Below are 21,497 nucleotides of genomic sequence, written 5' to 3' on the forward strand. Positions count from 1 at the left end.
ATGCATACTGACGCCACACACACACACACACAGAAAACACACACACACACGCACACACACACACACACACACACACACAGAAAACACACACACATGCATACTGACGCCACACACACACACACACAAAGTACATTCACATTCCTTCACACTATTCACATAGTCACTGCTGCTACTCTTCTTATTTAATTGTGTTACTATTTTTCCTTTAGTTTATTTAGCACATTTTTCTTACTTACTTTTTAAAAACTTTTCATTGTTGGTTAACGGCTCATAAGTAAGCATTACACGGTAAGGTCTACCTACACATTTTACTCATTTAGCAGACGCTCTTATCCAGACTAACTAGTGAGTGCATACATTTTTCATACTGGCCCCCCATGGGAATCGAACCCACAACCCTGGCGTTGCAAGCGCCACGCTCTACCAACTGAGCTACAGGAGGCTACACCTGTTGTATTCGGTGCATCTGACAAATACAATTTGATTTGATTTTAAGAACCAATATCACTCCCTAAAAACACAACCCTTATGGAACAATCCTTGGATAGCTTTTCAGAATTCACCGATTAATTGGTCCACATGGAAACTAAAGGCATAGGGTTGTATAGAAAATACATTTATTTCCATGACAGCATTAAAAAGCAATTTTGTATTGACCAATATAGATTTTTTTGAAATACATGCAACTTAAAACGTTTTATATCACGCGAATTCGATTTGAAATCTTTTGGACATCAGAGCAATCTCGATTTGAAATCTTTTGGACATCAGAGCAATCTCGATTTGAAATCTTTTGGACATCAGAGCAATCTCGATTTGAAATCTTTTGGACATCAGAGCAATCTCGATTTGAAATCTTTTGGACATCAGAGCAATCTCGATTTGAAATCTTTTGGACATCAGAGCAATCTCGATTTGAAATCTTTTGGACATCAGAGCAATCTCGATGGAATCTTATTGAAGGATATTCATTGATATGATAGGTTCGCTATACAACACCTTGCAGAGAGCCTATCCACCTGACAATCTCTTAGAAAATAATATCAACTATTGGAACCAATACTTTAAAAAAAAAATGATATTGGCACAAGATGCCTGCGGTCTGGGCAGGTGTGATGTAATTCTCATTCGTATGTTTAGTATTGTGACAACAACAACAACACATCTTACAACAACATCAAAAAGAGAAAGAGAGGAATGCAAATACATAACTGAAGATTATTAAATCAGTATATGTTCTGTAATCTTCTCATTTTGGAGAGGAGTTTGGACACATTGCGGATCCGTGGTGTAAAACAGACCCTCTCAATCCAGCTGTGTTGACGTCGTCACATAAATGTTGTATCAACGGGACAAAACCAGCTCCGCTTCGAAGACGTTTATATCTTCTGCAGTTCGATCTGCTGTTTCCCCAAACGGTATGCTTATAACAAAGTACTCGTGTTAGGCTGGTTATAGAAATCAAGAACCGTTCGCTACGTTTGACGAAGAAAGATAAATGTGTTGCACGACACTTGACAAGGGCAAACGGCCTAGATAGCTTCTACGTTAGCTAGCTAACCGATAGATAGCTGGCTACACCAACCAATGTTACACTTTCATTAGAGTAATGATTTAGTACAATATTAAATGTGAACAACACTATTGCTTGAAAGATTGTGAAAATTATAAATTGTCCTTGCAAGATAACTAGCTAGCTGGATATGTTTTCCGACTGGCTAAGTTAGTTCACTTAAAGAGCCTTGCACCGTTAGCTGACTACAAACACTACAAACTATGCACTGTTCCTTGGCTAGCTAGTTACCTTGCAACTTAATAATAAAATAATAATAATGCAACTTCTTTATCGTTTTGAATCACACTGAATTGTCAATGCTGCATCCCTCGTTCTGCCAAACTTTCCTGTTATATTGAAGTAATCTCTCGTGGACAGATTCTAACAGGAATTGACCAATTTAAGCGAGAAGTTTAACTTCTGGGTAACCGAGATTAGTATTGAAGTCTTTAATAAAACGTCTTCATGGAAAACCTATTCTTGTGTGTCTTGGTTGGTATTCCACAGAATAATTGTCAGTTGTGATGTGTCTAACCGCCTTCTTTCCATGTTCCCAGGCTAGGCGGGCCAGGAGCATGCACCGGTCTGCTGCCAGAGCTGGAGGCATCTTCGTGGTGAGTGCAGGATCTGTAACCTCATTGATTTAACAGAAAACACAGCTAGGTTTGAGTCAGACTTTTCACCAGAGAGCTTAGTTAAGTAAGGATGGGCATTTAAATGTTTCTGACAGTTTGACTACTCAAAAAAAAAAAGGTGCATTTATCTATATGTGCGCAACAATGCTTAATTTATCATAACCATTACAGATAACAAATCCTAATTTCTAAATTGCCCCATTATATATTCAGTCAATAAAAAAAAACAAGTGCCATTTAAGATCCATTTATTGAAACCATTTTTAAAAAAGTATACTTTATTTATACAGGTAAATCAATTAAGATCAAATTCTTATTTACAATGACGACATGTCTTCATATTGCAACTGGTTATATTATGTTGTGGACCACAACCTTAAACACGGCAGTAACCTCAGCAGTGGCACTTCCTTGTAGAAGCCTTATGTTGGGAATCAAAAGGACTACGTGAAGTGTCTTGTTGTTGTCCCAACCAAGCTATTTTTAAGATGGATGCACTAACTGTAAGTCCCTCTGGGGATAAGAGCGTCTAGATATGATGCCTCAGCTTTGTGGAGGAAGAAGGCTTCCACGCCCTTAAGGGTTAAATGCGGTGGTTCGCACTTTCAGTTTTTTTTTTTGCATGAATGTTTCCATCTATCCACGGTTTCTGGTATGTTCCAATCGTTACAGTAGGAACAACATCCTCTAGGCCAGGGTTCTTCAATTCCGGTCCTGGAGGTCCGAAACACTTCTGTTTTTTTATTTCTACCTGGTAGATAATTGACACTCACCTGGTGTCCCAGGTCTGAATTAGCCCCTGATTAGAAGGAGAGGATGAAAAACAGAGGTGTTTCGGGCCCCCTCCAGGACCGGAATTGAAGAACCCTGCTCTAGGCACATCTTTGATGAACCGAGTCAGTGTATTCGATGTTATTCCCAGAGGTGACCCGGAACCTATCCCAGTTCCGTGTGATCGAAACAGTCCTGTGGTGTGGATTCCAATTGGTCAGACCAGCATTCGACAGATCTTACCACAGGCGCCTGCTGTTTTAAATTCAGCCTATAGGTGGGGATGGAGGCGTGGTCTGATTTGCCGAAGGAGGGCTTCGTGTCCGTCTTGGAATGGAGAAAAAACAATGGGCAAGTTTTTTTTGTCAAGAGATTTTTTTTGGTGGAATTTCAGGAAAATCTTCCTTACATTTCCTTTGTTAAAAGGACAATACAATGTGGCCTCGGGATATGCTATTTCCAATTTGTTCAATGTCCCGTGTAATTCTTTGAGTGCCAGCATGGTGTCGGCTTGTGTATCCCATCAATTAGAAATGTTTTTATAGGCATTTTATTTCTGTAGGCCTAATGGGCGCTTGTGTGGGCACTCAGTACGTGTGTGTGGAGGGCCGATAAACTAGAAAAGGCTATATCGGCTCGGCTGATTATCGGTTGTTCTCTAGTACATGGCGCAAATGCAGTATAGTGCAGTTATACGTTTTGCAGGTCAATGGTTCAGGTAACCGCCAAAATAAAGGAAACACCAACATAAAGTGTCTTCAATTCGCCTTGGCATAGATTCTACAAGTGTCTGGAACTCTATTGGACGGATGCGACACAAGTATTTCTATCATTTAGTGTTTTTTTTTAGTGCCGGTGGAAAACGCAGTCTCAGGCGCCGCTCCAGAATCTCCCATAAGTGTTGAATTGGGTTGAGATCTGGTGACTGAGACGGCCAAGGCATATGGTTTACATAGTTTTCATGGTCATCAAACCATTCGGTGACCACTCGTGCCCTGTGGATGGGGGCATTGTCATCCTATGGGGGCCATAGCCATGGTAGCCAAAATAACAGCCTGCCCAGCATTTTTATACATGACCCTAAGCATGATGGGATGTTAATTGCTTAAATAACTCACCTGTGTGGAAGCACCTGCTTTTAATATACTTTGTATCCCTCATTTACTCAAGTGTTTCTTTTATTTTGGCAGTTACCTGTATATGAACCATTCTTTGATAAGCAACCTTTCATGACCACTAGTGTAAAGGATGCTGTGTGTCAGTGCAGGGTTTCCCAAACTCGCTCCTCGGGACCCCAAAGGGTGCACATTTTGGTTTTTTCCCTAGCAGATAATAAACTAATCATCAAGCTTTGAAATGTTTAATCAGCTGTGTAGTGTTAGGCCAAAAACTAAAACATGCACCTCTTGGGGTCCCAAGGACCGAGTTTTTGTGTTAGTGGTTACTGTTGAACAACATCACATGGTTGTTTTGGCTCTCAGGTGATGGAAACATGGCATGGTAACAGTCTCTAAATAGAAAGGCTGTTTTTAAAGTGTCTAGATAGAAAGGCTGTTTTTAAAGTGTCTAGATAGAAAGGCTGTTTTTAAAGTGTCTAGATAGAAAGGCTGTTTTTAAAGTGTGTGACCTTGGAGAAGCCTGGTTAGTCTTTTACAGTACTACCAATGTATGCTGCAACCAAATCCCTTTTTGAAATGATGCGTTTAGCCAGAATTAAATTAAAAAGAGATAGATAGGAGTATTACACTAATGTCCACAAGGGGGCAGTGTACAGAAGCAGAAACTGCCTGTCTGCAGTGCCACTGTGTTGGGGGTAGAGATCCAGGGTACATCTCAATAGTCCTATAACAGGGGTACTCAACTCTTACTCTACAAGGTCTGGAACCTGCTGCTATTCTGTTCTACCTGATCATTAATTGCACACACCTGGAACCAGGTGTAAATCAGTCCCTGGTTAGAGGGGAACAATTTAAAAAATGCAGTGGAACTGGCTTGGAGGTCTACAGTTGAGTTTGAGTGGCCCGGGGGATTCCTCTCCTGTTCTTAACCATGTCTTCTAAATTAACTATTGGCCTTTTTATTTTCAAGTTTGCTTTGTTTTTACTAATTGAACAGTTGAACTTATATGTTTAATTTGTGCCTGGTAAGGTAAGTAGAACGTCTATGAAACGCAATGAGATATTGCTGTTCATCAATGAAATTACTGATGTGATGCGTTCTTCTTCTACTGTAGCACAGAGACACCCCTGGAAACAACCCAGACACTCCCTTTGAGTTCACAGTGGATAACCTGAAGGTGAAGACACTCCCCTTGAGTTCACAGTGGATAACCTGAAGGTGAAGACACTCCCCTTGAGTTCACAGTGGATAACCTGAAGGTGAAGACACTCCCCTTGAGTTCACAGTGGATAACCTGAAGGTGAAGACACTCCCTTTGAGTTCACAGTGGATAACCTGAAGGTGAAGACACTCCCCTTGAGTTCACAGTGGATAACCTGAAAGTAGATTATATTAGAATATGACCATTAGAGAAATAACTGCACATCAAGACTCACAACTTTTAAACCATCACTTTATCACAACTTTAATAAATAATAATAATATGCCATTTAGCATATATATACATTTTTACGTATGGGTGGTCCCGGGGATCGAACCCACTACCCTGGCGTTACAAGCGCCGTGCTCTACCAGCTGAGCTACAGAGGAAAGCTGTATCCAGCAACACAGTGGCACTGCAGACAGGCAGTTTCTGCTTCTGTACACTGCCCCCTTGTGGACATTAGTGTAATACTCCTATCTATCTCTTTTTAAATTTAATTCTGGCTAAACGCATCATTTCAAAAAGGGATTTGGTTGCAGCTTTACCTCGTTTTGAAAAGGAAGCTTTATAACGTCACATTCTCTGTTCTTATCGACCACATCACATCCCCTCACTGGGGAAAGCTGTTTGTTGTTGTTTAGAGAATTGATGCCATCATTAGTATGTACCCCGAGGGTCACAAGCAGGCCGCCACCATCCCGTTAGTATGTACCCCGAGGGTCACAAGCAGGCCGTCACCATCCCATTAGTATGTACCCCGAGGGTCACAAGCAGGCCGTCACCATCTCTGTGTTGGACCTGGCTCAGAGACAGCATGGATGGCTCCCCATCTCAGCCGTGAACAAGGTAATCAATCAATCAATCAGCATCCTGAGGCATCCGTCTGTTTTTAGAATAGAGTATGTTCATTTTTGCTTTTTTGGCAACAAATTACTTCAGGTAGTAGGCATGAATCAGAATGCACAGTTTAAAAAATATGATGTAGATTTGTAGGACCATAGAATCTCTGTGTAAACGCTCCCCCTTTCCTGTCCATGAGCCTACATTTTCCAGAATTGTTCCCCCCCCCCCCCACCCCCTCTCTTCTCCCAGGTGGCCGAGGTGCTTGAGGTCCCTCCGGTGAGAATCTGAGGTAGCAACGTTCTACACCATGTTCCTGAGGCAGGAAGTACCACATCCAGATCTGCACTACAACTCCCTGCATGCTTTGCGACTCCGACAGCATCCTGGAGGCCCTACAGAACAAACTGGGAAAGAGAGCAACTGTCCCCTTTGGTTCACAGATGGACCCGTAATGAAAGAGATCAAAGTGGAGATGAAAACAGATCTCTTGTTTTATTGTGTATGCGACAGATGAACTGGGATGGGGAACAACGAGGAGGTATACAGTATGTCCTGCAATACAAACATCAGGGAAAAGCAGTTTATCCAAAAGCAAAAATATAAACCCAACATGCAACAATTTAAAATATTTTACGCAGTTACAGTTCATATAAGGAAATCGGTCAATTGAAATGAATTCATTAGGTCCTAATCTATGGATTTCACATGACTGGGAATACAGATATGCATCTGTTGGTCACAGATACCTTCAAACAAAGGTAGGGGCGTGGATCAGAAAACCAGTCAGTATCTGGTGTGACCACCATTTGCATCATGCAACGCGACACATCTCCTTCGCATAGAGTCGATCAGGCTGTTGATTGTTGCCTGTGGAATGTTGGGCCTCAGGATCTCGTTAGGTATCTCTGTGCATTCAAATTGCGATCGATAAAATGCAATTGTGTTTGTTGTCCGTAGCTTATGCCTGACCATACCATAACCCCACCGCCACCATGGGGCACTCTGTTCACAACATTGACGTCAGCAAACCGCACGCCCACACGACGCCATACACGTGGTCTGCGGTTGTGAGGCAGGTTGGACGTACTGCCAAATTCTCTAAAATGACGCTGGGGGCAGTTTATGGTAGAGAAATGAACATTCAATGCTCTGGTGGACATTCCTGCAGTCAGCATGCCAATTGCACGCTCCCTCAAAACTTGATACATCTGCGGCATTGTGTTGTGTGACAAAACTGCACATTCTAGCGTGGCCTTCTATTGTCCCCAGCACAAGGTGCGCCTGTGTAATGATCATGCTGTTTAATCAGCTTCTTGATATGCCACACCTGTCAGGTGGATGGATTATCTTGGCGAATGAGAAATGCTCACTAACAGGGACGTAAACAAATGTGTGCAGAACATTTTAGAGAGAGAACGTCTTCAATCTTTTATTTAAGCTCATGAAACATGGGACCAACACTTTACATGTTGCGTTGATATTGTTGTTCTGTGTAGATGTGTACACAAATAAGCTTTAAGCTAGCTGTGGAGATATAGGAAAAACGATTAGTCTGTTGTCTGTATTAATGTTCTATTATTTAACCATGATAGGTAGACATATTAGGCAATAGAATATGAAGTTGGTTCCAATAGTTGCTTTTGCAGTGTCAAGATCCTAGCCTGGATACCAGTGTCTCTCTCTCTCTCTCTGTACTCTCATCCTAGCCTGGATACCAGTGTCTCTCTCTCTCTCTGTTCTCTCATCCTAGCCTGGATTTCTCTCACTCTCTCTCGCTCTCTCCCCCCCCCCTAGCCTGGATACCAGTGTCTCTCTCTCTCTCTGTTCTCTCATCCTAGCCTGGATACCAATGTCTCTCTCTCTCTCTCTCTCTGTTCTCTCATCCTAGCCTGGATTTCTCTCTCTCTCTCTCTCTCTCTCCCCCCTAGCCTGGATACCAGTCTCCCCCCCTAGCCTGGATACCAGTCTCTCTCCCCCCCCTAGCCTGGATACCAGTCTCTCTCTCTCCCCCCTCCCCTCCCTAGCCTGGATACCAGTCTCTCTCTCATCTAATCCTAGCCTGGATTTCTCTCTCTCTCCCCCTAGCCTGGATACCAGTCTCTCTCTCATCTAATCCTAGCCTGGGCGCCAGTCTGTTTCGGCTCTGTTGCCAACTCCTTATGGAATTGTCATGAAACATGTTTGGCTTGACAATAGAGTAGGCAAAAGCAGCAACCCATCTGAGAGCCGGCTACCAAGACCCATCTGAGACCCGGCTACCAAGACCCATCTGAGACCCGGCTACCAAGACCCATCTGCTACCAAGACCCATCTGCTACCAAGACCCCAGTTCACCAGAGAACACAATTCACCAATTCTTCCAACAGATCAGTGTAATTAGTAGTATGTTAAAGTCCCGGTGCAGTCAAAAATGCACTCACTAACTGTAAGTTGCTCTGGATGAGAGCGTCTGCTAAATGACTAAAAATAAAAAAATAAATGTACAAAAATCCAGAGCAACTTACAATTCAATTTGATCTGATCAGCACTTGGGAAGAAATAACGCTTGCTGCAGAATGTATACAAAACTCTTCAATAAAAAGGTCATGCGAGGTCTCTTCTAGTTCTCCATTAGTACCATCTGTTAGTTGGGCTCTTCTAGTTCTCCAATTACTACCATCTGTTAGTTGGGCTCTTCTAGTTCTCAATTACTACCATCTGTTAGTTGCAAGACCACTAAGGCGGTAAGGCTCACTACAAAGCGGAAGTCAAATTGAAATACAAAATATCCCTCACATTAAGGCATGACGTATCAGGACTCGCATATCAAACACTGTGTAAATATAATGGTTTCATGATGTTATGATAGGATGGTGTTACTGTGTAAATAGACTGGTGTTATGATAGGATGGCGTTACTGTGTAAATAGACTGGTGTTATGATAGGATGGTGTTGCTGTGTAAATAGACTGGTGTTATGATAGGATGGTGTTACTGTGTAAATAGACTGGTGTTATGATAGGATGGTGTTACTGTGTAAATAGGATGGTGTTATGATAGGATGGTGTTACTGTGTAAATAGACTGGTGTTATGATAGGATGGTGTTACTGTGTAAATAGACTGGTGTTATGATAGGATGGTGTTACTGTGTAAATAGACTGGTGTTATGATAGGATGGTGTTACTGTGTAAATAGACAGGTGTTATGATAGGATGGTGTTACTGTGTAAATAGACTGGTGTTATGATAGGATGGTGTTACTGTGTAAATAGACTGGTGTTATGATAGGATGGTGTTGCTGTCCTCTGCTTTCCAGGAAGACCTGAGTCCAAAAGACATCGATCAGATCATTGATGAGCTGAAAGCTGGGATCGTCCCTCCTCCTGGGCCCAGGTATGAACGCCTACCCTCCTGTCTGTCTCATAAATACAACAGCGTGTTGTTTTAGCACTGAACTATGAAGACTAGGTACTGGACTGGTGCTCCTCCTGTCCATGCAATGCATGTTACTTGTCTAGCAGGGAACTACGAAGACTAATGTTTAGGGATGTAACGATTCTCACCGATATGCGTTGGTTCCCGGTTGAAAAGCTTAAGATACTAGAGCACGATCCAAATTAAGCATGCAATGGTCAGAAAACAGATTCAAAAGTTATGAATCATTGTTTTATTCGGAAAATATCTATCTGTTGTGACTGAATTGATACGTCCTCTCTTTCAGTTCAGTAGCCTATCGAACTTTATGCATGTAACAGCGTATGACTGTCAGATACTGTGGATTTGGCCTCTGCATGCCTCTGGAGGCTCCGCAATTGCGTCATACCCTCCATACGGAGCCTCCGACCACATTTTCAGATCAAGCATAAATTGGCTTTTAGTCTAGGCCTCTGCAATAGGTTAGTTCACTGAGATGGGGGCAAATATATCAAATAACATTTTATTTATCACATGCGCCAAATACAACAGGTGTAGACTTTACCGTGAAATGCTTACTTACAAGCCCTTAACCAACAATGCAGTTAAGAATAATAAGAGTTAAGAAAATATTTACTAAATTAAAAATAAAATAACAATAATGAGGCTATATACAGGGGGTACCGGTACTGAGGTAATGTCAATGTGCGGGGGTACAGATTAGTTGAGGTAATTTGTACATTCCGGTCCTGGAGGGCCGAAACACATCTGTTTTTTATTTCTACCTGGTAGTTAATTGCACTCACCTGGTGTCCCAGGTCTGAATTAGCCCCTGATTAGAAGGAGAGGATGAAAAACAGAGGTGTTTCGGCCCCCTCCAGGACCGGAATTGAAGAACTCTGAGGTAGGGGTAAAGTGACTGCATAGATAATAAACAGCGAGTAGCTGCAGTGTAAAAAAAAAAAAAAGGTGCTGGGGGGGTCAATCCCCTGTAGCTCAGTTGGTAGAGCATGGCGCTTGCAACGCCAGGGTTGTGGGTTCGTTTCCCACAGGGGGCCAGTATGAAAATGTATGCACTCACTAACTGTAAGTGGCTCTGGATAAGAGCGTCTGCTAAATGACTAAAATGTAAATGTCAATGCAAATAGTCCGGGTGGCCGTTTTATTAATTGTTCAGCAATGTTTTAGTCGAGCAGTAACGAAGTCTCGTCGACCAACAGCCTAACGACCAAACAGTCGACTAATTGGTCCATAAAGTTATCGTTCCTGTATCGTAACGGAGAAGATAATAGGTCATGTAGATGCGTATCGAATCGTTCATGAAAGGAGAGATGCACATCCCTACTAATGCTAGACAATCACTGGTTACATACAAAGGGTTAATGGTTGAATCAAATTAAGGAATTAATAATAAGATCTAGGAATACTACTAGTTGGTTTTACTGTATTTACATGTTTTATTTTACCTAAACATAATTATTTTATTATGTATCTTCCAGGCTTTGGAGTTAAGGCTGCAATAGGATGCCATATTTTTTTGTTGTTGCAATGAATTAGATTAGTAATGATAGACTTGACCGGTGCTTTTTACACAAAAGTTTGATTTTATTTAATCAAGAATGAAATGTATAGACTCGCATTCTTTGTCGTAATTTATCTTCCAGGAACGGGGCCAGCAAGAGGACTGACGAGTTTGTCTGCGCCTCCCCCGGGACCTGGTGTTGGTGTCAGAGATGATCTATAGAGACCTACAGTGTATATCAGTGCTCCCTAGCCCCTATATAGTGCACTACTTAGAACCAGAGCCCATTGGGTTATGGTTAAAAGTAGTGCACTATATAGGGTGCCATTTTTTAAATAATTTTTTTGATTACACACACCTATATAATGTGTAAGAACGGTACCGTTCAGGGAAACACCCCGAACTTCAGTGGAAATAACGTCATGTAAATAAAATGTCAATGTGCTCGTGGTGTCAGACTGTCTCCTTGTGTGTCAATTTAGATTAGACACGAATTACCTCCGTCTCAAGGATAAATCTAGGTTGGCTATGGTCGATACATACACAGTATTTATATTAGAATGCTGAGGGACCATTTACTGTCAACAAAATGACATGCAGATCAATTGACTACAAATCATTTAAAAAGTCCAAAAAGAAAAACTGCCAGAAGGCTCACACAGAAATGTATTCTTATTAAGAGCAACAATTTAACGGGGTAAAATACAAATGTAAACAAATAGTCCTGCAATGAGCTGCAGAAACTGTGAATGATGCTTTGCTTCTGAAGCATAGACAGATGATGCGCTGCCCTCATGTTCAATACCATCTCAACCCCCACAAAAGGCCCCTATGTACATACCCCAACTAGAAGCCATGGATTACAGGCAACATCCGCACTGAGCTAAAAGGGTAGAGCTGCCGCTTTCAAGGAGCGGGACATTAACCCGGACGCTTATAAGAAATCCCGCTATGCCCTCCGACGAACCATCAAACAGGCTGGGCGTCAATACAGGACTAAGATTGAATCCTACTACACCGGCTCCGACGCTCGTCGGATGTGGCAGGGCTTGCAAACTATTACAGACTACAAAGGGATGCACAGCCGCGAGCTGCCCAGTGACACGAGCCTACCAGACGAGCTAAATTACTTCTATGCTCGCTTCGAGGCAAGCAACACTGAAGCATGCATGAGAGCATCAGCTGTTCCGGACGACTGTGTGATCACGCTCTCCGTAGCCGATGTAAGACCTTTAAACAGGTCAACATTCACAAGGCCGCAGGGACAGACGGATTACCAGGACGTGTACTCAGAGCATGCACTGACCAACTGGCAAGTGTCTACACTGACATTTTCAACATGTCCCTGACTGAGTCTGTAATACCAACATGTTTCAAGCAGACCACCATAGTCCCTGTGCCCAAGAACACTAAGATAACCTGCCTAAATGACTACTGACCCGTAGCACTGACGTCTGTAGCCATTAAGTGCTTTGAAAGGCTGGTCATGGCTCACATCAACACCATTATCCCAGAAACCCTAGACCCACTCCAATTTGCATACCGCCCCAACAGATCCACAGATGAATCAATCTCTATTGCGCTCCACACTGCCCTTTCACACCTGGACAAAAGGAACACCTATGTGAGAATGCCATTCATTGCTACAGCTCCGCGTTCAACACCATAGTGCCCTCAAAGCTCATCACTAAGCTAAGGACCCTGGGACTAAACACCTCCCTCTGCAACTGGATCCTGGACTTCCTGACGGGCCGCCCCCAGGTGGTAAGGGTAGGTAACAACACATCTGCCACGCTGATCCTCAACACGGGGGCCCCTCAGGGGTGCGTGCTCAGTCCCCTCCTGTACTCCCTGTTCACTCATGACTGCATGGCCAGGCACGACTCCAACACCATCATTAAGTTTGCAGATGACACAACAGTGGTAGGCCTGATCACCGACAACGACGAGACAGCCTATAGGGAGGGGGTCAGAGACCTGGCTGTGTGGTGCAGGACTCAACGTGATCAAGACAAAGGAGATGATTCTGGACTACAGGAAAAAGAAGAGGACTGAGCACGCCCCCATTCTCATCGACAGGGCTGTAGTGGAGCAGGTTGAGAGCTTCAAGTTCCTTGGTGTCTACATCACCAACAAACTAACATGGTCCAAGCACACCAAGACAGTCGTGAAGAGGGCACGACAAAATCTATTTCTCCTAAGGAGACTGAAAAGATTTGGCATGGGTCCTCAGATCCTCAAAAGGTTCTACAGCTGCACCATCGAGAGCATCCTGACTGGTTGCATCACTGCCTGGTATGGCAACTGCTCGGCCTCCGACCGCAAGGCACTACAGAGGGTAGTGTGTACGGCCCAGTACATCAATAATAATAATAATAATAAATAATAATATGCCATTTAGCAGACGCTTTTATCCAAAGCGACTTACAGTCATGCGTGCATACATTTTTTTTGTGTATGGGTGGTCCCGGGGATCGAACCCACTACCTTGGCGTTACAAGCGCCGTGCTCTACCAGCTGAGCTACAGAGGACCATTATTATAATAATAATAATAATAATAATAATAATATGCCATTTAGCAGACGCTTTTATCCAAAGCGACTTACAGTCATGTGCGCATACATTTTTACGTATGGGTGGTCCCGGGGATCGAACCCACTACCCTGGCGTTACAAGCGCCATGCTCTACCAATTGAGCTACAGAGGACCACATCACTGGGGCCATGCTTCCTGCCACCCAGGACCTCTATACCAGGCGGTGTCAGAGGAAGGCCCTAAAAATTGTCAAAGACCCCAGCCACCCTAGTCATAGACTGTTCTCTCTGCTACCGCATGGCAAGCGGTACCGGAGCCCCAAATCTAGGTCCAAGAGGCTTCTAAACAGCTTCTCCCCCAAGCCATAAGACTCCTGAACATCTAATCAAATGGCTACCCAGACTATTGCTAATTTGCTACGTGAGGCTTATTCGATCGAATAGAAATGTCGTAATAGTTAGGTTGTTACGAATGCACTGATATACAAGTGGACGCACGTTTGTCTGGCTACCCAGACTCCTTGCATTTCAATGGGGACGTCCACAATGGAGTGGAATCGCAACGCCCCCTTGCGGTTGAAGGCTACATTGCGAGACGGACTCTGCATACTTTGACATTTTCCAAACTGCATTGTCTTCAGTCCAGGGAGTTGTCAAACCACAGAAGACAATGAAAATATGTGGTTTTCGGTGATTGCTCTATGGGATAGCTGGGTCATTCTACAGATTCGGTGCCTTTTGTGATTGAGGAGGATGAAACAATGAACATTAATCTTAAGCTTTTTTTTATTTGATGTGACAAAGTAATGTGTGTACTTGATAGAAAATACCTTTTCCCATCTCAATGTAGAGTATTAAGTTATTATTCTGTATTATTTTCTCAAACAAGGCCTAATTTAATTCAACCCCGTCACAGTCATTTTGTTATTCAACTATTCATTTTTCCAATAAGCTTGAGATCAGCTTCTGGCATAATCTCACAGTTTAGATGTCCCTTGTAAATAATGGCATATTGTAATTAAAGAGAAAATCAAGAAAAACTGACCAGCACCATCCTTTCCAGTTTACGATGAAGAAATTTCTAATCTAACTCCACATTTTCGCAAGAAATGTGCAAGAATGCTGCGTAATTCCTGACAAAATTGAAATAGCCTTATTTACCCTGATTTAATACACACAATAAAAACACTATTGATGTTATATTTTGTGTATTTAATACAAAAATGTAAAAAAATAATCTCGTAACAGGGATGAATGCACCGCAACAGGGTTGAAAATCATGTAACAGGGTTGAGTGAAAAGCATCACGTGTCATATGTTTTATCTTTTGAGATCACTAACATGTTGCCATTTTTTAAACATTTTAAACATTTTTAAACCTACTGTCAACATAGCTTTTAAAATCTAAAGAATCTAGATGAAAGCTAGACAGAGTAAAACACATTAATGAACTAATAACAGTAACAACATTTCATTGATTTCATAAAAATATCCATCTGATAATGGCAGGAGTCTGTTTGAACATTGAGCAAACATCTTAACATTGATAACCTATATAGGTCACATGTTGCCATTTTTTAACATTTTAAACTACTGTCAACATAGCTTTTAAAGTTTAAACAATCAAGATGAAATCTAGACAGATTAAAACACATTAATAAACTAACAACAGTTACAACATTTTCATTGATTTCATAGAAATATCCAGAGTAATGGCAGGAATGTCTGTGTTGTTTGAATGTTTGAACATTAAGCAAACATCTTAACATTAATAACCTATAGGTAAGCCTACAGTTTGTTCACCATTTTTACTGAGAGAGCCTAGCCCACACTTCCTTCTGTATTTCCATGTGCCTAGAAGTCACCGGTTTAGGGGGGATCAATGTGTTCCAAGATGTCCTCAAATGGATACCACAGGATATCATCAAGAAGTGGCCAGAAGTACCTATTTGGTCCAGCACAGCACATGCATTTGACCTGCACATGGGATTCATCTGTGGCTAGAATTATTCCGGGATAGAAATCGTCATCATATTTGGCCACGCACCATTTCCCGCATATGTCTGGATTTGCCCAATCAACCTCCCTCTGTGACACGACTGATGTAACTTTAGGGGTAAATGTGAAATGTTGTGTATTGAAACACTGGCATTCCAGTTTCTTGTTGTGGACTGTGCACATACAGCTTACATCACGGTAGGCAATTTGCCTTGCAGCCACACAAACAACTTGGTGGATCCGCATTGTGGATGGAACTACTGGCAAATTGGCTGGCATACCTTGGACGGCTTTCTCGATGGCCTCGTCTTCAATGAAGTAAAGCTTGATGGCAGTGTTGTTCTCCTCTAAGACCCTGTACAGAGTATGAGCATTTGGGATGTCACATCCTTGACTTATCAGCCTGTCTGCGGTTCTTTTTAGGGTTGCACCAACACCATCTGGTGCTCCCTTCCCATGTCCAGGAGAATTACCTGACCACCGGCGCGCGGATGTCCCTCACCTTCCTCTCTATGTGTGTTTCCTTTCTGCTGCTGTTTTTTCCATTGTTGAATCTGAAATTGTAGGTCAAGGTCAAGTCAATGACCTGCTTACTCTTCAAGACTAAATATTGTATCCTTTTAATCACTATGTAGTAAAATGAACATGAACTTGCAGATAATACTCCTAAATATGTCAATGTATATAGGAGAGAGAACAAATTAATTGTCACTTTTTTTAAGTTATTATTTTCAAAAATTCCTTGTACTTTTAGTTGATACTGTAAAACCGTAAACAACAAACATTCAACAAGAAAATATGATTGGTATTAAGCAATATACATTAAATATTGCTAAGATTTAACAGCTATTCAACCCTGTAACAGCCATTCAACCCCGTAACATTGAAAAATGTGATGGGGTTGAATGTGACAGGGTTGAAGATTTTGTGCTAATCTGTTGCTAATTCGGGATGCTAGCAGCTAGCAGTGTGCCACTTGGCCTTATTCAACAAAAGACATTGTTATACTTCATAGCTATAAAAACAATTCTTGGTAAAATCTTAACTATGAATTCCCCCCCCCCAACAGAGTTGAATACCTGAGATTGACAAAGCCCATATGTGCTTAAAAAACATGAAATATTTATAAAAAGTGAGAGAGCAGCTTACCACTTGTCACACCAGGCTTCTCTGAAGACTTGTATGATGTCACTTCCTCATAAATGATGTCCACAGGATCAAACCATTATTTAATTGTGAGTGGGGGGTATTGTTGCGTTACGGGGTTGAAAGAAATACAAGGACAGGGGTAAAAGCCTGAATTTCTCAGAAAATAAAATGTATTATGCTGAGAAAATGGATTATGCATAATAAGGGGGCATATACAATTAATTTAACAAAAAAAAAGCATTATTATTTAACACTGTGTACTCAAAATGAGTCACGCCATTTGCATGATGGTCAATAGGGACAGGCGAAATTCTTAATACTCCTAAGAAAAGCAAACATATAAGTATTGAAATTCATCTCTGTTTAAAATCATATTCTCTACTCCATATTAAAAACATGTAAAACTTTGAAATGTTGTAATTTAAGTGTAGTTTGATAAATGTTCTGACAAGTTATAACACTAGTACATCTTGGGACACTGACAATACTGAAATGTCACCGAATCTGTAGAATGACCCAGCTAGCAACTTGTAAACAATTTCCCATTCATATAAGTGAGTACTATTTTAATAGTAATGGTAAATACATTGGCAGTTAAGCCAATTATATTATGACTTTTGCCTCACGTGTAAGTTTATCGAGATGGCAATGACGTTATGTTTACAGTGGTATCTTCAACCTAGCCTAGCTAGCTAGCTATCTTATCTGCAGTGCAAGCTAGCTTGACTTGCTATAAAGTTTAGAAACAAGTTGAGGAAAAGTAACATGTTTTATCACCTGAAACAATATAATTATCCTGTCTTGAATGAAAAGTTCATATGTTGCAATCTACCAAAATAAATGAGATCTCGGACTAGAGAAATGCTCTCTTCCATCTTGCCTTACAAACACTATCCTTATTCAGAAGGGTGCAATTGAGACCCGCAATTCGGGGCGTTCCTGTATCTGCCGGAACCCCTCTTTATGCTTCTATCGGTCCATTTTTAAGCGAAGACTCCTGGACACAGGGGAGCTTCAGTACAGTAGGTGGCGATAATGCTCCATAACGTTGGATGCCAACCGGCGCTAAACCCACTGAAGAAGAGATGGGGGGCAACAACGATAGCGAACTAGGACAATGGTAGACTGGCCCTCGCCTGTCAGGCAGTCTTCCGCGCAGTTCTGTTAACGATGGCAGTTGTTCGGCAGGCATTTAGGACACTGGGTGCTAGCTAGCTAGTTAGCAAGTTAGGACTCTGGTACACTGCAAGCGGGAGGCGAGAAAGGTAGTTAGCAAGCACACCGGTAGACAGTGTCCTTCGCCCTCGCCTGTCGGGCACCGTTTTCCCGCAGTTCTGTTAACGAGGGCAGTTGTTCGGCAGGCATTTAGGACACGGTGCTAGTTAGTTAGCTAGCTAGGACTCCGGTACAGAACAGGCAAAAATAGGTAGCTAGCTAGAGATAGCTAGGACACCGGCAGTGTCGTTAGTCCCCCGCCTGTCGGGCACACACTGTTTTCCCGCAGTTCTGTAACGACAGCGAGGGCAAGTGTTTGGCAAAGACACTGTGTGCTAATTAACTAGAACACAGCAGACGGGATAGGTAACTTGCTAGGACACTGGTAGCGTAGAACACAGCAGACGGGATAGGTAACTTGCTAGGACAGTGGTAGCGTAGACAGTGTACTTCGCCATCGCCTGTCTGGCACTGTTAGCTAGGCAGGAGGACTCCGGTACACGGGAGGCTGGGGCGACACCGGTAGTTAAGACACCAGTAGAAAGTGCACTATTGCACTTGTCTGTTCAGTAGCGCAGCAAGACTCAGTGAAGATGACGTTTCACAGTGTACCGTGAGTTTTCAGGCTAGACACACGTGGTATTTTGTCAAGTTTGAAAAAAAACTACTTTATATCGTAGTTGTGCCTGCTGTCATAGAGATCGATAGAGGACTCTTGATGGGTATAACACGTTTTAACATGGATATTGTAATTGAGGGATTCCATTTTAAATGTGTCAACTGGGTGGGGATTCCTATGAGTTGAGACCAATCAGCCAATGAAGAAGAAAATGGACTACTTTAAAATGGAGTTGCTTCAATGGCAACAGCTTCACAGATGCTATAATGTCGGAGAAGGAAGCGCAAACATTTCGCTACACCCGCTATAACATCTGCTAAACACGTGTATGTGACAAATAAAATTTGATTTGATTTATACAGATACAAAGATGAGTCATATCCATCTCTATGGCCTGTTCACACGCGTATCTGCCCTCATTGGCTAGAATGGTCCCACCTGATATCGCCCCCTCCCGCATGCGTTCCATCTTTGAGGACGTGTATTTCCATTGTGAGAGCGGGCACTCGAATCTCTTGTCAATATAATAGACAATCTTTCATAATGTTCTCCCACCGCGCATGCGCGTTCATACCCACATAATGCAAATATCACTGCGCCACAACAATTCGATGTAGATAGAGCTGCAGGAACGACGCAAACGCATTGACGGAACTAGAAAACAGTCTATGCATTTTAAATTACAATTGAATGCACATAGTCAGATTACCTCTCTGTTATTTCTTCATCCGACATGTTCGAAAAACATTCCCAGGCTGCAGAGTGGAGCGGAAAATATCCACCTCTCCCTCTACTATACACCCCAAAGTTGACTTGCAAAATACTCACCATTCGGTGTCTATAAACGGAATAAACCCCCACTTTAGATGTACATTCTACCCTAACGAAGCTTTTTATTGTATCGAGGCCTTTCTGTCAGTTCCGGAAAGGGTTTAAAATGCGGTAAATAGCTTGACATACCCATTATCCAGCAGACGTAGACCTTTTTTAAGATCCGCAAGGGCTCAAGTGACCACATGACTGCTCTCCGCCAACGGGACCGACGTGTGCATGTTTTCGCTGGGGGCTTTTCTTGAAGACGACCGACAACTGGGTATGTTTTCAAACCCAGCAATAAACTGGAAGGAGACGTCACACAGCCGTAGGCTAGCTAGTTAGCTAGCTACTGTTAACGTTCCAATATTTAGGAAATTACTGTTTAAAGTTACGTTGTTTTGTCTTCATGATCGAACACGAATGAACAGGCAGAACCTGACAAGTATTGAAAAAAGGTAAGCAGAAAGTACGGTTCATATTTATTTAGTTTTGATTGCCCATGATCATAGGAAAACCCCAGTTAGTCTTCTGGCTAGTTGGAGAGCTAGCTAACAAGCTAACCAACTTTGACGTAGCGGTTTCGGAAATGGGAGGTTAGCTATGCCACAACGTGTTTTTTTTTTTTTAGTTGTATGTCACGTACTTTAGACACGTTTCATTTAGTAAGAGTTGCTTACTTATGTGGCGAAGTTGCTTTTGCACCAAGAATATGAAGAATTGTAGTGTATCGAGGGCAAAAGCTGGGTGACAAACTGGCTAGCTAGTTGGCTTCAGCTAGCCTGTTCGTAGCTAGCTTTGCTAGCACAGGGGAAGGGGGGAATCGGTGATGGGGGCATTCGCCTCAGCGGGCTTTTGTCTACACGGGATGGTTTTGTTCTCTTTATGTACCTACACATTTAACGATTTGAAATATGATCTAACTCTCTTTTCTAAACATATGCTGCACAGTAAATTGACCAGACGTCCGCCAGGTAGCAAGCTCGCCACATTACAAAAAACGTAGCTGGTTCGCCACCTCAGAAGGAATAGCTTAACGTTAGCTAACTACTGTAGCCCTCATTACAAGAATTTTAGCGCCGAACGTAGCGTAAGCATGCTATTCTCTGAAAACTAGCTACGTTATCCCTAACTAGCTAGCAAGCTAACTGTATTCGCGTCATTTCTGTGCCATATACGTTTTATAACGTCCAATATTTGCCACGTTGGATCTGTAATATGCACACAACAACGTTTATAATTATTTGTAAAGGCACTGCACAGTCAAAACAAGCTATCTGACAACAGTACAGCCAAGGTACAGCAGCGAGTCAAGCGTTTGGGGGTGTGTTGTGTTGGCTGAAACCGCTGTCTGTCTGTGGTGTGACTGTCCTTCGCTCTGGAAACCTTTTTTGTCTAAAGGACGTATCAAAACATGTGTACTCACTCAGATCCTATACAAAACCAAGCCACCAGCGCAGATGTGTACCTGAATATTATTTCAGATCTGTCTCGTTCGTGACAATGATATAAAAAATATATTTAACGTTTATTATAGCCACGATGGGTGCAGAATGAACTGTTTCCATTTATGATGAAATATCAAATCAAGGGCGACGTCATTTCTACCCTCCCATGCTGTTGCAGTATTTTGTATAGCCTAATATCAGTGCAATACAGGTTGAAATTGATATCCCGCTATTGTCTTCGGTGAGGCAGCAATGATAATGACACAATCTATGAATTTAGTTGCAAATAATATCAATTTATTGAAATAGTTTTCACCTTTTCGTACTACAAATGTATAGCTAACCCTAAATAATCAAAGGATATTAGTGTGTGTAATAAAGTGAATTACTGAATGCATAGTGACTAACCCTTGGGTTTCAGTCTTAAACACAAACATGTTGAAAACAAACTCCCAAAATACTAGTCCTGTATATTTTCCTTTAAAAATGGGCCTTTGCCAACACCATGAATTGTCATTATTTAGCTCGATGACGGAATTCTGGTTTGAATGTCAAACTTGGTGATCGTCACTACACTAAAATTGTGTTTTTTGTAGTCACATCATGTTCCATATTTGTGTTACTGTAGTACCAAGTACTTAAAACTCACTGACACAAAACTACACAGAGTACGTTTACA

General features: G+C 42.1%; 1 protein-coding gene, 1 long non-coding RNA gene and 1 pseudogene across 3 annotated transcripts in view; all 3 read left to right on the forward strand.

The window, feature by feature from the left end:
* Nucleotides 1-1,096: 1,096 nt before the first annotated feature.
* On the forward strand, nt 1,097-11,497 carry LOC121580558. Its single transcript, XR_006661713.1, has 5 exons — nt 1,097-1,418; nt 2,113-2,169; nt 5,195-5,462; nt 9,422-9,498; nt 11,184-11,497. It is a non-coding gene; the product is annotated as an uncharacterized LOC121580558 (long non-coding RNA).
* Nucleotides 5,600-6,793, forward strand: LOC121581627 (annotated as a pseudogene).
* A 7,451-nt stretch (nt 11,498-18,948) lies between the features above and the next one.
* Nucleotides 18,949-21,497, forward strand: part of LOC121580560 (ankyrin repeat domain-containing protein 12) — a 70,798-nt gene continuing 68,249 nt past the window's right edge. For both annotated transcript variants that reach the window (XM_041895500.2, XM_041895501.2), the window contains exon 1: nt 18,949-19,828. The gene's annotated coding sequence lies outside the window, so the exon portion shown is untranslated. The remainder of the gene's footprint in view (nt 19,829-21,497) is intronic.

Source organism: Coregonus clupeaformis, chromosome 14, assembly GCF_020615455.1.
Source record: "Coregonus clupeaformis isolate EN_2021a chromosome 14, ASM2061545v1, whole genome shotgun sequence".
NCBI lineage: Eukaryota > Metazoa > Chordata > Actinopteri > Salmoniformes > Salmonidae > Coregonus > Coregonus clupeaformis.